This window comes from Myotis davidii, unplaced genomic scaffold, assembly GCF_000327345.1.
Source record: "Myotis davidii unplaced genomic scaffold, ASM32734v1 scaffold328, whole genome shotgun sequence".
Lineage (NCBI taxonomy): Eukaryota > Metazoa > Chordata > Mammalia > Chiroptera > Vespertilionidae > Myotis > Myotis davidii.
The window spans coordinates 2292953-2308260 of NW_006300373.1; the positions used below are offsets into that span (position 1 = coordinate 2292953).

The following is a 15308-nucleotide window of genomic DNA, read 5'->3' on the forward strand; positions in this document are numbered from 1 at the left end:
CTCAGATACCCTTGTGGCAACATACTTATTCTTTTATTCTAATACATTGTCATTGCTTAAAGCATCCCCGTGGCCTTCTCTGTAGAGTTCATTCAGAAATTAGTCCTCTGTGTGCCGGGATTGTGGTCGGGGCTGAGTCAGTACAGTCTTTGCCATTGAGGACCTCAGCTCAGCAGGGAGATATGCCTACGGACAAATAATTACAAGCACGCATGATTAACGTTCAAATCCACTTGTGAATGCAGTTCCTGGGAGTGGATGCCACTTAGGGGCACAGGATTAAAATCCGGCCCTCGGCTTTTCTTGCCTTATTACCAAATGCAGAGTTGTGCAGTTTAATCACACTTTCAGACTTGTGTGTGAATGATTGCTAGCTGTTTGAAAGAGACCGAATCCACCCCCCCTCCCCCCCAGGCTTTGTTTACTGCCCCCTGGAGACAAAGGAAAGCTGTGTAGAAGTGTTTGATCAGTGACCAGATCTTTGGGTCTCTATAGAGTTTCCCATGGAGACCACTTTGAAGGAAGGGGATGGTGTTTATTTGCTGGTTTATGTCCTGGCGTGTATAGTATAATCAGCCTTGTTGTTTTAGAGAATAGTTTGTCGGGGAGACTGGAGCCTGTCCTGGTGAAGGGCATGGATTTTGGAGCCAGGCTGCCTTTTTTTTTTCTTTTTTTACCCCCACACCCTCTACTTACTGGCTGGTAGATCTTGGGCAGGTCACCTGATGTCCTTGAGCCTCAACCTTCATCTGTAAAATGGGGCTAATAATAGCTGTGAAGATTAAGAGATTGAATATGTATAAAGCATTTAGAATCGTGATGTGCATATATTAGTATTCTAGCATTAAGCATGTTAATACTAGAATTCTAGCATTAAGAATTATTTTAGTATTAAGAATATTAAGTAATAGTCTGGTATTAAGGATAATGATAGTTATTGGCATATATAAGTGTGCTGTGGTCATTAGCTACTATTATTGCCATGGATGTGGCTAGAGGCAATGACATTATTTTATTATTTTCACGTGTGACTTATGAAAGACAGCTTTGTAAATGTACAACCACAATGTGTATGGCATATAAGACAGTGAAGAATTCCTTATTTAAAACATTTTTCTGATTACATAATTATTTATTATTTTAGAAAAATTTAAAAATATAGAAAAAACAAACAAACAGGAATTTAAAAGGGCTCCTGTAATCCTCCAGGGATAACCACTGTGTTACTTAGTATACACACTGGTATATTTCTTAAAATATTATTATGCCTATTATAGGTACAATATATGCAGTATGATCCCAATTTCATATAAAATATATGGACACATATTTATATAAGATGTATTTTTAAACAATAGGAATCATAATGTGCCTATTTTGTACTTTGCTCTTTATTGTGAATATTTTCCATGTCATTACAATTATATGGTATCTCATCATTTAGATTTTTTTTTTGTTGCTATTATAAATTATCCTTCAGCCTGGCCGGTGTGGCTCAGTGGTTTAGCTCTGACCCATGAACCAAGAGGTCACCGGTTCGTTTCCTATTCAGGGCACATGCCCGGATTGTGGGCTTGATCCCTAGTAGGGGGTGTGCAGGAGGCAGCCAATAGATGATGTTTCTCTGTCAAGGATGTTGATATCTCTCTATCCCTCTCCTTTCCTCTCTGTAAAAAAAATCAATGTAAAAAAAATCAATCAATCAAATTATCCTTCAGCGATCTTTCTTGCACATAAATCTCTGTGCAAATCTCTGGTATTTTCCATCGGGTCATAAGAAGAAGGTGGATTGTCAGGTTAACATTTGTAAAGGTTTTGGTTTGCATTGTCCAATGCCACCCAGACAGTGATGCCGGTTTCTGCTCTGCTCTGCGGGTCATCATAACATGAAAATATTTGCCAGGACGGAAGCAATGCTGTAGGAGCTCATTGCTGAGTGAATTTGTGTCTTCTTAATTATTAAATGTATGGTTGAATTCCCTCCTTCCGTGTTTGTTGGCCAAATATAGTTCCACTGTAGTTCCTTTGTTCATTTTACTAATATTTATTTATTTCTTCTTGTTGATTTATAAGAATACTTCCTAGACTAGGGATATTATTTATTAATCACGTGATGGAAATATTTTTTCTAGTTTGTTTATCGCTTGACTTCTACTTTTTGGATTTTGTTATTCAAAAGTTTTCCTTTGTGTCTATATGGGGGAAATTTTCCCACCTACGTATCTGATTAATGGCCACCTGTATGCCCTTCCAGTGATTTTCTGTTTTAATTTTTTTCCATATAGTTCTTTAATGCACCTAGAATTTTAGTATGATATGGAGTAGTTATCTATCTTTTTCTTCCCAAATGGTTAACCCGTTATTCCCACTACATTTACTGACTCATTTGAATGTCAGAATACTCAGATGCGCTTTTTATTCTGTTTCTTTTGTTTGTTATTCTCGACACACCATTCTAATGGTCAGAGTTTAATGATACCTTTCAATGTCAACCCCACCCATCCCATCCCCACCCACCCACCTGCCCATCCACCCCACACAGGAATTCACCAACTCCAACACTTTTCATCGTGTTGTGTAGACTTCTACGCTTTTTAAAAAAGTTATTAAAGTATAGTTGGCCTACAGTATTTTATTAGTTTCAATGCACAGGATAATAGTTCGACATTTATATATCTTACCAGGTAATCTGCACACTACGTCTAGTACTCATCTGTCACCAGGCCACGTCACCACACTGTCAGTGACTACATTCCCCTTCGCCTTGTCACTCATCCCTCCACCCGCCCTCCTCTGGCAACCATCAGGTTGTCCTGTGTTTCTAGGAGCCCGTTTTTGCTCCCTGTTGTTTTGTTTGTTTGTTTCCATGGCTCTTCACTAGAGATAGCAGCTGCTGTCCGCGAGGGAGCCCTTCGCTGTAGTTGGGAGGCTGGCTTCTCGGATTCTATCTGTCGTTACCTAGGTCATCTCTGCTAAGAGGCCCTCAATCTCTCTCTTGTTTCTTCAGTCGTAAAATGGGCATTATCCTCAACGCCCCTCCCTGCTTCAGCTGAGATGTCAAAAGATAATGAATGTAAGAGAATATTAAGCAGTCAACATGTTATATAGATAGAAAAACGATGTACTATAGAAAGCTTTTACTGGTGTCTTATCCACCACTCCACCAGCCCCGTTCCCCAATATAGAAACGATCAAGGTCTTTGGAGCAGAAATTGTTATTATTTTTTTAAATATGGCTCTGCCCGGTTTAGTTCACCGGATAGAGTGTCGGCCCTCAAACTGAAGGTATGCGGACTTTGATTCCGGTCAAGGGCACGTACCAACTGAGCCATGCAGGCCAGCGCTGGTAACAGGCTGTTTTTAATTCCAATGCAGAGTGATAATAGTATTCTGTGTAATTGTTAAATATTCTCTTTTAGAACAGCATTCACTGAAGGACATCATATCCACCAGGGTATGATATGGTTGACTCATAACATTTCTTGGCAAATGGTAGCACATAGAGACTGAAAGTTGTGTTTTTTGTTTTTACTTTACAGAGCATTTATTTACCCTCAATTGTTTCTAAATTTTTTATTTTACTTTTTTATTTCAGAGAGGAAGGGAGAGGGAGAGAGAGATAGGAACATCGATAATGAGAGAGAATCATGGATCGGCCGCCTCCTGCACGCCGCACACTGAGGATCGAGCCCGCAACCCGGGTCTGTGCCCTGACCCGGAATCGAAATTTGACCTCCTGGTTCACAGGTCGACGCTCAACCACTGAGCCACGCTGGCCAGCCTACCCTTGATTTGCTCTCCATCAACAATAGAAGGCCTTTTGTTTGAAGTGCTTTGTGTATGTATATGTAAGGCAGACCACCGGAAAGCCTTAGCTTTTGGCGGTCCTTTAGCCAGCGAGCGCTGTGCGTTTCAGAAGAGTTTTTCTGGCTGACTCCTCTGGCCATTCCATCTCCTGCTCTTCCTCCTGTTTTTATTTAAGACTATAAAGTTACTTTAGTGTAACTGCTGCTGTCACCTTTGCCCTCAGCTAATCAAATAGTTTACCTTCAGGGAAGCATTTATCTCCCACTTTCATTATTATTATTTTTGTAGCTGTAAAGATAGATATTTTATGTCTGCAGAAGGCTGTAACGGTGAAACGAGGTATCGATCTGCTGTATTTAGCAATTTCTCTCCACCTCGCCATCAATAGCGTGTCAGCCTCTGTCTGTACTGTGGTTGACCTCACAAATAGCTCTTTATGCTCCCATTGGATTCAAATGATATAGTATGCTGAAAACTAAATCAATGAATGATTATCAAGTTTTTAGTATTATTTCATGACCTGGAGGCAACTGGTACCCCTGGTGCTGAACAGTTGGGTGCACAATGAATATGGCAAGGTGAGTGTGTCTGGCTCTTGCTCAGCCGAGAGCGGGGAAAACAGGGCCAGCTGCCTGGGTTAGCTCAGACGTGCAGACTAATGATCTTCAAGCGCTTAGGGCCTTCAGGGAAGCATCTCGCCCTGCAGAATCAGACACAGAGAAGAGCAGTCCCTCCAGTCAGCTTTGTTCCCTGCGCCCCCCAACCATGAGCAGGTAGCAATGCGTCTAAGATTATTTGAGCTCTAAGCATGTGGCTTTTGCTTTCATTTACGGAGGAAAGATAAACACAATTGGATGCCGTGTCATTGTACCCCTGAGGACCTGACCGAAAGGCACCCCGTAAGAGGAGGGAGAGCCACCTCGGTCCAGGTCTCATGGGACCCCTGGCTGCTGTCAGTGCCTAGAACAGATACCACGTGTGGGAGTTCTGCTCCTCTCCTGGTCTGGGGAGCGTTGAACCAGCAGGAGCCACTAATTTGACTGCTTGTGAATGCTGCCAAATCCAGCAATAACATCCTATATGATAAAAGCCTAATATGCAAATTGTCCCCTCGACCGGGAATTTGGGAGTTCTACTGCTTGCTATGACGTGCGCTGATCACCAGGGGGTGGCGCGGAATATGGTGGGCTTCGGCAACCCGGGCTGGCAGCAGGCAGCACTGGAGGTGCTGCTGGCCCTGATGGGCCCTGATGAGAGTGGACTGTGGTGGGATGGTGGAGCAGGTGAGCGGGCGGTGCCAGGACAAGGTGGGTGTGAGCAGGGCCCGCTCACCCTGCTGATTGCCCTGCAGACAGCGACCAGTGGTAGGAGTGAGGGGCAGGGCCGCCGCCTGGCTCCCAGGTACTAAGGGAGCCAGGCAGGAGCTCAGTTGCCCTGCCGATGGCGACCATTGGTGGTGGCGTGGAACAGGGCCGCCGCCCAGCTCCCAGATGCTGAGGGACCCGGGTGGGGCCCCGATGACTCAGGCAGAGTGGTCCTGTGGGGGCCTTGGGGCCCAGGTGCTGCCCAGGGCCCAGAGGTCAGGTGGGACCTGCCCTTCCACACCAGACACTCGTGCTTCGATCACCAGCCAGGCCTAAGGACTGCACCCGTGCACGAATTTTGTGCACCGAGCCTCTAGTTTTTATTATAATCTTGTTGAATCACATATATTTAATGAAAAAACCTTGTAGATATTGACATTTGGGCTATGTGGAAAAGTGGGCGGGGAGTGATAGTGGGTGAATGGGGAAAATGGATCACGTATGAATCAACTGCATTTGTCTCTGAGAAAGTGCCATTTTGGTGTATTCCTTTGTCCATCATCCCAGTTCAGAATGGTGGAGTATCGAGGAATTCAATTTATTGATTGACAAGGACTCTTGAGGAATTCATTTATTGACTCATTCCTCAGACCTTTATTGAGAATCTCCTATGTTCTGGTTAGGGAGATAGGAGATGAGGTCTCGCCCTTCCTCTTCATGGGAAAACCGTCCTGCTCACTTTCTCAAACCTGAGAATCGTCTGCCTGCCTTATTCCTGCCAACGGCCATGCCCACCCCCAGAAGATATTTGAAGATGGAAAGTAAATGGTGGGTTTTATGACCACAGGTTGATGTCCAGCCAACTTCTGTGTGTCATCTGCTTGGAAGAAGGAAGTGGGGAGCCCTTCAGGCAAAGTCACAGAGCAGCAAGGCCGGAGGAGGGAATTTGGCCCAGCCCTCCGACTATGGGGCTGACAACAGATTTGGGTATGACACCCTCTTTTCCCCATGGTGGAGACCATGCTGACATTTTAATAAATCAAGCTTTGGGCTTTGGTCCCCGTCAGCCTGCTCAGCGATCCGCCTCTTCTAAATTCTTGGTTTACTTCTGTTGCTCGTTATGAATCTTCGACCGGCTCATGAGCTAATCTGCTCTTGAAGCCATTTAAATTTTTGTTCCGAGTGCCATTAGAGGACCCCGTGCTGGCCTAAGAAGTTCTTCTTTTCATTTGCCCTCTATCCGTCCACATTGAGCTTTGAGGTACCGCCCAGGTCTCAAGTGAAGGGACTGCGGGAAGAGGTCCCTGCCTCTGAATTCGGCCTCTGCGATTTTGTGCCCCATGGAAGCCTGAATAAGAAGTGAGGAATTTCCCCCTAAAATGACCCCTCAGGAAAGAGAAGCAAGCCAGTGGGAGATTGATGCGTGCTCATAGGTCACGTAAAATAACTTCCGCGTGGCTCCCCATGGCTCTGTGTCAGACACTAGCTGAGCTGTTTTTGCCCGCGCGGAGGACAATTAGTTGACCTCTGTACAAGCTTTAATAATGGTGTGTCTTAGTCCTTCTTGTTCCTCACTGTTGAGAGGTTATCTTCGCTCCCCAGACTGACTTACGGAAGTGATAGTGATCAGGGCTTAAGGAGTGACTTTAGTGCTGCAGTCGATGTCGCCCAGCACCTTTCTATAAGGGTCATTTTCAAGTTCATGCCACTAAAGGCTGCCTCTGATGAGGGCTACTTATGGCTCTATTTGTGGCCGGAAAGCCCATTGTTGGTGAAAAGGCTATAAGAAGATCTGTCCAACTTAATTCTGGCTCCACGCCAGTCACTTCTAGAGACAATCACAACGGCTTCTAAAGAAGAGGAGACACTCCTGGTTACTCAATCAAGATCAGGGGGAAATCTCTTTGTCAATATATGTTAATACACACATCTGAGTGGGGCCACGGGCATCCACTCCATACTGAAGGCATAAGATCTCAAACTTAGAATTACACATGGATGTGTTTATGTCATGTGCTAAACCCTGCCTCTTTTGTGAGCAGACCAAAACAAAAAATGTTTTGATAAGTCACTGTGTACTAAAAATTACACCTCTTTCATGAAATGAAATTACATAGACAGTTATATTCACATGCTGTCATAGTAAGATGATAATATTAAGATGAAATGATATATTTTTTCCGATTATTATTTTTTTTTATTGTACACACTTCTGAACATTCCTGGAAAACGGACGCCTGGATTCTTCGGTGCCATTTTTAATTGTACACTTTAATTGTACACTTAGAAACTCCCTACAAGAGGGATAGACAGATTTCACATTCTCTTTCACTTCTTCAGGATCGGAGATCGTGTAGGTGTCTGTGGCTACCTGGGCGTCTAAAACATGGCATGCTTGAAAACACGGCTGAGGCCTGATGCTTAGCGGTATACTTTGCATGCTTTTGTGACTTGAAACAGGGAAAGAAAAGTCAAATCGGAGACAGCTGGAATGGCAGGCTGTCGGTGTGGAGCCTCGTGAATTGGCAATGGTCTCATTTAGGACCTTCAGATGCGTCTCCGCCCGGACAGAAGGAGGAGGCTCTGCATGTTCCAGGGGAGACAGCCACTCCTCGCCGCCCGCAGGAGGCAGCCGTGCGTGACAGTTGCCCTCCGTCGCCGGCTTCTCGGAGCTTCACCTCTGACCCGCCGCTTAGCCGCTGCGCAGCGGTCGGAGCAGGCCGGCGATGGCGGTGAGTGACGGGCATTGGCCTGAGCGCGCCCGTCATTATCGGGCTGTCAGGGAGGTTTCCATCCGGCGGCCCCTCTGTGCAGCAGCCCGCAGTGCTTAGCTTCCGAGGCTGTCAGCCACCATCCAAGGCGCATCCAGATCGGAGGCCTGAGTGCGTACACCTTCCATCAGAAGACAGGAAGTCTCCCCTCTTCTTTCCCTCATTTCCCCTCTTTTCTTAATTTTTTGGTGAAACAGATTCACATGACGTGACTTTCCCAGGGCCAAGAGGTTGAGTCTGCTGCCACGGTGTGAAACGCGCACGGCTGTCTGCTGTGGTCTGCGTGTTACATGGATGGGAGCCTCTGCCCGTCGCCTCTCAGCCCCGTCCTGCGTGTTCTGTCACCTTCAGCCGTCGGTTTAGGTTTCAGGGCCCCATGCTAGCCCCGTGGTTCCGGGGTGAGCGGACAGGATGAGGCGTTTCCCTCGGTCTTTCCGTGATGTTGCAAAGGGATGGGGAGGCCAGCGCGCGTGATTTGTGCTGCAGGGATGAGAATTGAAAATAAATAACGAAGAGGTTGTGTATGATTGTTATCTCATTGAACATTTCCCCCCCTCATGGTAAAGAAACTTGGACATGGGGAGTTTAACTGGCTGCATAAGCCTTAGAAGCTCCGGAGGTCTGTCTTTGGCAATATGTTTCTCAGAGAGAGAAAAGCACGGCCGTGCCTGCGGACCAAAGGGTCCTGGGTTCGATTCCAGTCAAGGGCACGTACCTCGGTTGCAGGTTCCTCCCCGACCCCAGGCCCTGGTCTGGGCTCGCGTAGGAGGCAACCAATCGATGTGTTTCTCTCACATTGATGTTTCTCTCTGTCTTTCCCTCTCTCTTTCACGCTCCCTAAAAATCAATGGAAAAATATCCTCAGGTGAGGATTAGCAAAAAAGAAAAAAAAAAGAGAGAAACACAGCCGTGAAAGCCCTCTTTTCTCCTAAGTTTGAAACTCTGCATTAACAAGCATCCTGGGGTGGGGGTGGGGGGCCGGTGTGAAGGAAAGTGCACCACGCTCTTCAGGTGTTTGGGAAGTTCGGGTACCTGGACCTGGCTTGCTGCCAGCATTGTGGGGTGGGTGGGGTGGGGAACCTGGAAGCCTGAATTCTCGTTTCCCTTCTGCCATCTCCGGCTGTGTCTTCGAGTGCAAGTCAGGTAACCCGTCCGTCTCTGTTCCTTCAGATGCAGAAGTGGGGGCACTAGTTGGTGAGGATGACAGGCATCCGTTTTGACAAGTGCTTGCGTTTGTCAGAACTCTGGGCCCTCCAGAGGCACCTCCCGATCTCCTGGTCCTTTCCTCAGCGGGAAAGACTCCCTAAATAGCCAGCAGGCGATGCTGGGGCAGATAGAACGCTCTGGAACTCAAAGCAGCCCATCGTTGTGTTGCCACTCTTGCCCCCTCCCATATTGCTGATTTCAGTTAACTAAGCACTCACACCGCCAACCTGCGGTGCCCGTGTCGGGGAGGAACAAGGCTGGTCTAACAATCAGATAGATACGAGACAGGTTGGCGAGGGGAAGTAACCCGATATAATACGTACATGTGCATGGGAGCCTCACGGTCACAGAGCGTCAGAGACCCCACATGCAGGAGAGGTGCAGAGGCAGAAAGGGAAGGTGGGCGCAGTAGACATCCTGAGCGAGGGACGAGGCAGGTGCCTGGGGGCTTCAAAGGCTGCAGGTGGGATAAGGTCCGACATTTAGTGAATAGATGTGGCCCCGCCCTCTAGGTCAAGAGCAGTCATCTCTGATACCCTCTTATTCTGGGCCAGGGCTCTAATTCAAGTACTTCTTCTAGGTGGTTTCAGGAGGGGCAGGAGTTTCTCTTGTGCCCTCTGCTAAAGTGCCCTGAGCTCCAGACAGTCCGCTGACAACCACCCACGCACATTGTGGAGTGATGTGGTGTGAACCCCTTCTTCCCTCCCACCCAATCATTCATTCATTTGCTCACTCTGCAAGTATTTTTTTTAAAGAATTTTTTATTGATTTTTAGAGAGATGGAAAGGGAGAGACAGAGAGAGAGACGTCTGTGTGACAGCGAGAAACATCGATCGGCTGCCTCCTGCATGACCCTACCAGGGATGGAGCCTGCAACCCGGACGTGTGCCCTGACCTGAAATCGGACCGGCAGCCTTTCTGTGCACAGGACAATGCCCAGTCACCAGAGCCACACCGGCCAGGGCTCAGCAAGGATGTTTTGAGCTCTTACTATGTGCCAGCCCAGTTCTAAGTCCTGGGGTACAGCCACGAACCCGGCCGGCAGCACCTGCCTTCCCTGAGCTCAGATCCTGCAGGGAGAGAGGGAACAGGAACCAGTATCTCCCTTTTGGGGGCTCCCAGGGCTGTGAGGGAAATAAAGCCAGGCAAGAGGAGGCGCTCTGGGTGGATCCTCAGGGAAGAGCCCTCGTGGGGGATTCCTTCTGGCAGAGAAAAGCCGGGCGGGGCTTCCCCACTCCTGCTCCTCCTCCACCGGGTCACCAAGTCCGGCCTCTGTCCTGATGTCTTTCCTTCCTGCGTCTTCATGCCAGTCCCGTGTCCAGGCTCTTTCTGTCTCCTTCCCTTTCAGCTGTGGTTTCCCTCCATCAAGTTCTTTAAAAGTGTCACGTGGCTCTGCCCCTGGTCACATGTTAAAGTCAGGCCCCCCTGGCCTTGCCCTAGGCCAGTGATGGCGAATGTTTTGAGCTCGGCGTGTCAGCATTTTGAAAAACCCTAACTTAACTCTGGTGCCGTGTCACATATAGAAATTTTTTGATATTTGCAACCATAGTAAAACAAAGACTTATATTTTTGATATTTATTTTATATATTTAAATGCCATTTAACAAAGAAAAATTAACCAAAAAAATGAGTTCGCGTGTCACCTCTGACACGCGTGTCATAGGTTCGCCATCACTGCCCTATGCGGTTCCCATGGATTGAGTTTCTGTTATTATTTGGGGCCTGCCCCTTGCCCTCCGCCCCCATTCGTATCACATCACACCTGATACCCCTGCCCGAAAAAAGTGGGGCTCCTGTGCTGGTCCGCTAGCCCCATCTCTCCTCTCCCTGCACCCAGACAATGAGGAGATGACCTTGTTTTCAGCGGTAGCCCCCAGGCTCCTGATTGCTTTGTCCCTAGCGGTTACCTCACTGTGCCTGGTTAGCCACTTACCGCCCAGTCTGTGAGCGCCTTGAAGACAGTGCTGTGTTCTCATTCGTGTCTGGTATTTGCAGGATCTGCCATGGTGTCCAGAACAAAACAGACGCTGGACGGACTGTCAGCTGGTCGAGATCTGCTGGTTGAGGCCTTGAGGTGTCACATCACTTTCCAGTTCCCGCCCAGAGCCCCAGCGGGAATGCTGAGGTCTCTGTTCCGGGCCAGGTGGAGGTTACGGCACCTAAGGGCAGACACTGCTTATCATGTCAACAGGCACTAAAAGGCAAGGACCTGCTCTCCTTTCTGGCTGGAGAGGATGGGAGGAGAGGTGCCCGAGGCAGGGTACACCCTCACCTCTCAGAATAACAGCAGGCGGCAAAAACCACAAAAAGGCCAGCAGAAGGCTCACATTTTTTTCTCCTGATGTCTAGGGGCAGAGCGAGCTTTGTTAACGGTAGAAGGAATGAATGGGGAAGGAAAAATAAAAGAGTCTGGTTTCCTAAGATTTGAGGACAGGAAAGGACTTCAATCACAACCCTCAATCAGTGTATTGGCAGAGCCCCAAGACCTGAAACCCTAGAGGGGGCTCCCCTTTCTGTTTGTTTTTGTATTTATTTTAAAAATGTGTTTATTGATCTCAGAGGAAGGAAGAGGGAGAGAGAGAGAGAGAGAGAGAAACATCCATGATGAGAGAGAATCATGGATCGGCTGCCTCCTCAACACTCAACCATTGAGCCACACCAGCTGGGGCACTATTTTTTTTTTTTAACAAGTCTATTGAGATTTCATTTACACAAGGACAGTTTACCCATTTAAAATGTACAGGTCAATGTTTGGGGCTTGTTGTTATTGTATATTTACCGGGTTGTGGCATAGTCCCCCCTGAAGTCTAATTGTGGAGCTGTCTCCTCTGAGAGAAAGCCCTTCTCACCGGCTGTCCTTCCCCATTCACGCTGCCCCCTCCCAGCCCCGAGCAACTTCCTGTAGACTCCCTGTGCTAATAGATCTGCCTTTCATAGATACGTCATATAAATGGAATCAAAATAGGTGGTCTCTCGGGGCTGGCTTCTTTTACTCAGTATAATCCATATGTTTTCAGCATCCATCCATGTTGCAGAATATATGCATCCTTCATTTCTTTTTGTGGCCGAACAATATTTTATTCCATGGATGGACCACATCTTACTTACCCATTCATCACAGGGTGACATTTAGGTGTTTCCCTTTCGGGGGCCATGTTCAGGAATGCTGCTATAAACATTCGTGAACCAGTTTCTGTTCAGGCATCTGTTTTCATTTCTCTTGGGTTATATACCTAGGAGTGGAATGACTGAGTCACATGGTTCCTCCGTGTAACTCTCCGAGGATTTGCCAAACTGTTTTCCAAAGCGATTGCATCATCTCACATCCCCACTAGCCACGCACACAGGGTTCCCCTGCCTCACCTCCTTGCTGACACTTGTTATGGTCCATCTTGCACCCCATTTCATTCTCATACGTCTGTGAGTCAGCCAGAGAAAAATATTCCGTCATTTCATAGATGAAAAGTCCAATATGCAGATGAAATGAGATGCCTTGTCTGTGTGTGGATGGGGTGTGTGTGTGCAGGGGCAGGCATATTCAGAAGAATAAGTCATCTAAAAGTGCTTTCAGGGTTTTTGAATGAGAGACTTAGAGCTATGGTGGAGACCCTATTCCCCACCCCCACTTTTTAAAAAAATTACATTAGTATGATTGCATTAAAAAAAATTAAAGTATAATTCACATAACGTAAAATGAACCCTCGTAAAGTGTATGAGATAGCAACTCTTCTTCATGTGTATGTCTTAGTGCTTCTAATAGTAATATTGTCTTTAAGATATGTGCATATGATTAAAAACACCTTTGTTTTTTGTTTAAAAAAAGAGGGAGCCTGGCCAGTGTGGCTCAGGGGTTAAGCGTTGACCTATGAACCAGGAGGTCACGGTTCAATTCCCGGTCAGGGCACATGCCTGGGTTGCTGGCTTGATCCCTAATGGGGGGCAGCCGATCAATGAGTCTCTCTCATCACTGATGTTTCTGTCTCTCCCTCTCTGTTCCTCTCTGAAGTATATATGTGTGTGTGTATGTATATATATATATATATACACACACACATATATATATATATATTTAAAAGAGGGACAAATACAAAATTTGATCTTCAGGGAGCCATCCAAGATATACAAAGGAACAAGAATACAGGGACCAGAAGCCACTTGTTTTAAAGTAATTAAGATAATTATGTTGACTTTCTTCCGTGGAGAGGATACAGCCTTTTCAAAATGAGAAAGATACGCCTGCCTTGTGTTCCAGCATGAATATTTAGCAGTGTCCTCTCTAACCCTAGGATCACCCGGTAAATGTTAACAAGAAACATAGACCTGTGTTTTCCCTGTCTTACTGTTTTTCTACAGGAGTGGTGACAGCTAGAATGACTTTATGTCACTGAGCCCACAAATCTGAATGTTACATGTGTAGTTACCTGGGTGGATGTGCAGTGTAGTTTTTTTTTAAAGATCTGGACACAGTGACTGGATGTCAGCAGTTACATCTGTTTTATAATCCCGAAGAATTTTGCATACTTATAAACATATATGGAGACAGAAATTGCAAATAAGAATTTTATAATAAATTACATTCCCTTGTTATGTCTCTGCTAAGTGAGTAGAATATTTTATGAAAATGTGAAACTTCTTTAAAAATTAAAAAAAATTGATTTCAGAGAGGAAGGGAGAGGGAGAGAGAGAGAGAGAGAAAACCATCAATGATGAGAGAGAATCACTGATTGGCTGCCTCCTGCACACCCCCTACCAGGGATCGAGCCCACAACCTGGGCATGTGCCCTGATGGGTAATGGAACTGTGACCTCCTGGTTTCATAGGTGGATGCTCAACCACTGAGCCACACCTGCTGGGCAAAAAGAGGTTTTCTTGATTGTAAAGTCACCTTGGTTACCCTTACTTGCTGTTTAACTGTAGTCCACACGGAAACATCCCTGACCACTAGGTGTCCCCTTTTGGTCCTGTCCTTCCTCCTGGGCCCCCGGCTTTTAGAAGAACCCTAAGGAAGATGAGACCTCAGGAGACTGAAAAATGAAGGGGACCCGCACCCTGATGATTCCAGTTGCCCCTACTTCTGTTCCTCCCTGCTCCCTGGCTGGTATTTAGGTAATAGATCAATTCTTTGGAAACCTACTGAATGCTTGATGCCGCTCTCTCATCACTGAAGGTGGTAAAGTGGGAGGAAAGAACGGCTGTGTTCATCTTGATATGTTAGGTAATGAAGTAATTGTAACGTTTGCAGAGAACTTTAGGAATAATTTTAATGCAATTTATTGTCATGGGACTAATGTTGCTAGGCAAATAATGATTGCATTATGAATATTAATTTTCCTGTTCTATAATAGAATCATCCTGGCTGTAACTAACATGGAGGATCCTCTGTAATCCTCACAGGAACCCTCCTCGGTGGCCACCCCCCCCGCCCCCCCTTTGCTTTTAGAGATGAGGAAATCGAAACTCAAGAGAGTTTGGTTAATTTGCTCCACGTTTAATAGAGCTTGGTTGCTTTCAGAACCTCCCCCCCCCCACTCCATTTGGAAATTGTTACAGCATTATAGCAGTGAGTAAGTGGGTAGAGTTTGACTTAAGTCAATAACATTTAAAATTCCTGTAAAAGAACTCAGCGGAGAGCAGCCCTGGAAGCTGGGCTTGGCTGTGAGTAGAGAAATCTAGTTGTGTCGGGAAGCGATCCGGGTGCCCTGGATGTGGGCACCCTTCAGGAAGGCTGCGGGCTCTTTGCAGAATTACAAATCGCATACACGCAGGGACCACTTCCTCTCACTCGCCTGCACATGCCTCTCCCATTAGCAGGGAAACAGCAGGACGCTTGACAGCTCCGTGCAGGCCCGGAGCTTCGTAGAACGGAACATTCTTCTTCTTCAATTAGGGGCTCGCTCAGAAGACGGGCATGCAGCGAGGCCTAGGTGTTCCTGGAGACTGCTGGCTGAGACCTTCTCGTGTACCTGAATTTAGATTCTGCATTCATTTCCAGATTTCTCTGGTTGCCTAAAAAAAAAAAAAATCACCCATCCAGCTTTCTCTTGGTGCCGAGGAATGTGATTGTGGCTCAGTACCTCTGCAGTGGACTCCCCAGTTGTGGCGGTGGTTTCTGCAGACCACGGTGGGATGTATAACAAATGTGAGATGAGAGAGCTTTGTCAGGGCGGGAGCTCGTCCTCTGGAAAGCTGGAGGGGGAAGTGGGAGCCCTCCCCAGCGCCA

General features: G+C 46.7%; 1 protein-coding gene across 2 annotated transcripts in view; it reads left to right on the forward strand.

Annotated features, from left to right (window-relative positions):
• The window catches only part of FTO (fat mass and obesity associated), a 282063-nt gene that overhangs the window by 6716 nt on the left and 260039 nt on the right, over positions 1–15308 (forward strand). The window lies entirely within an intron of this gene.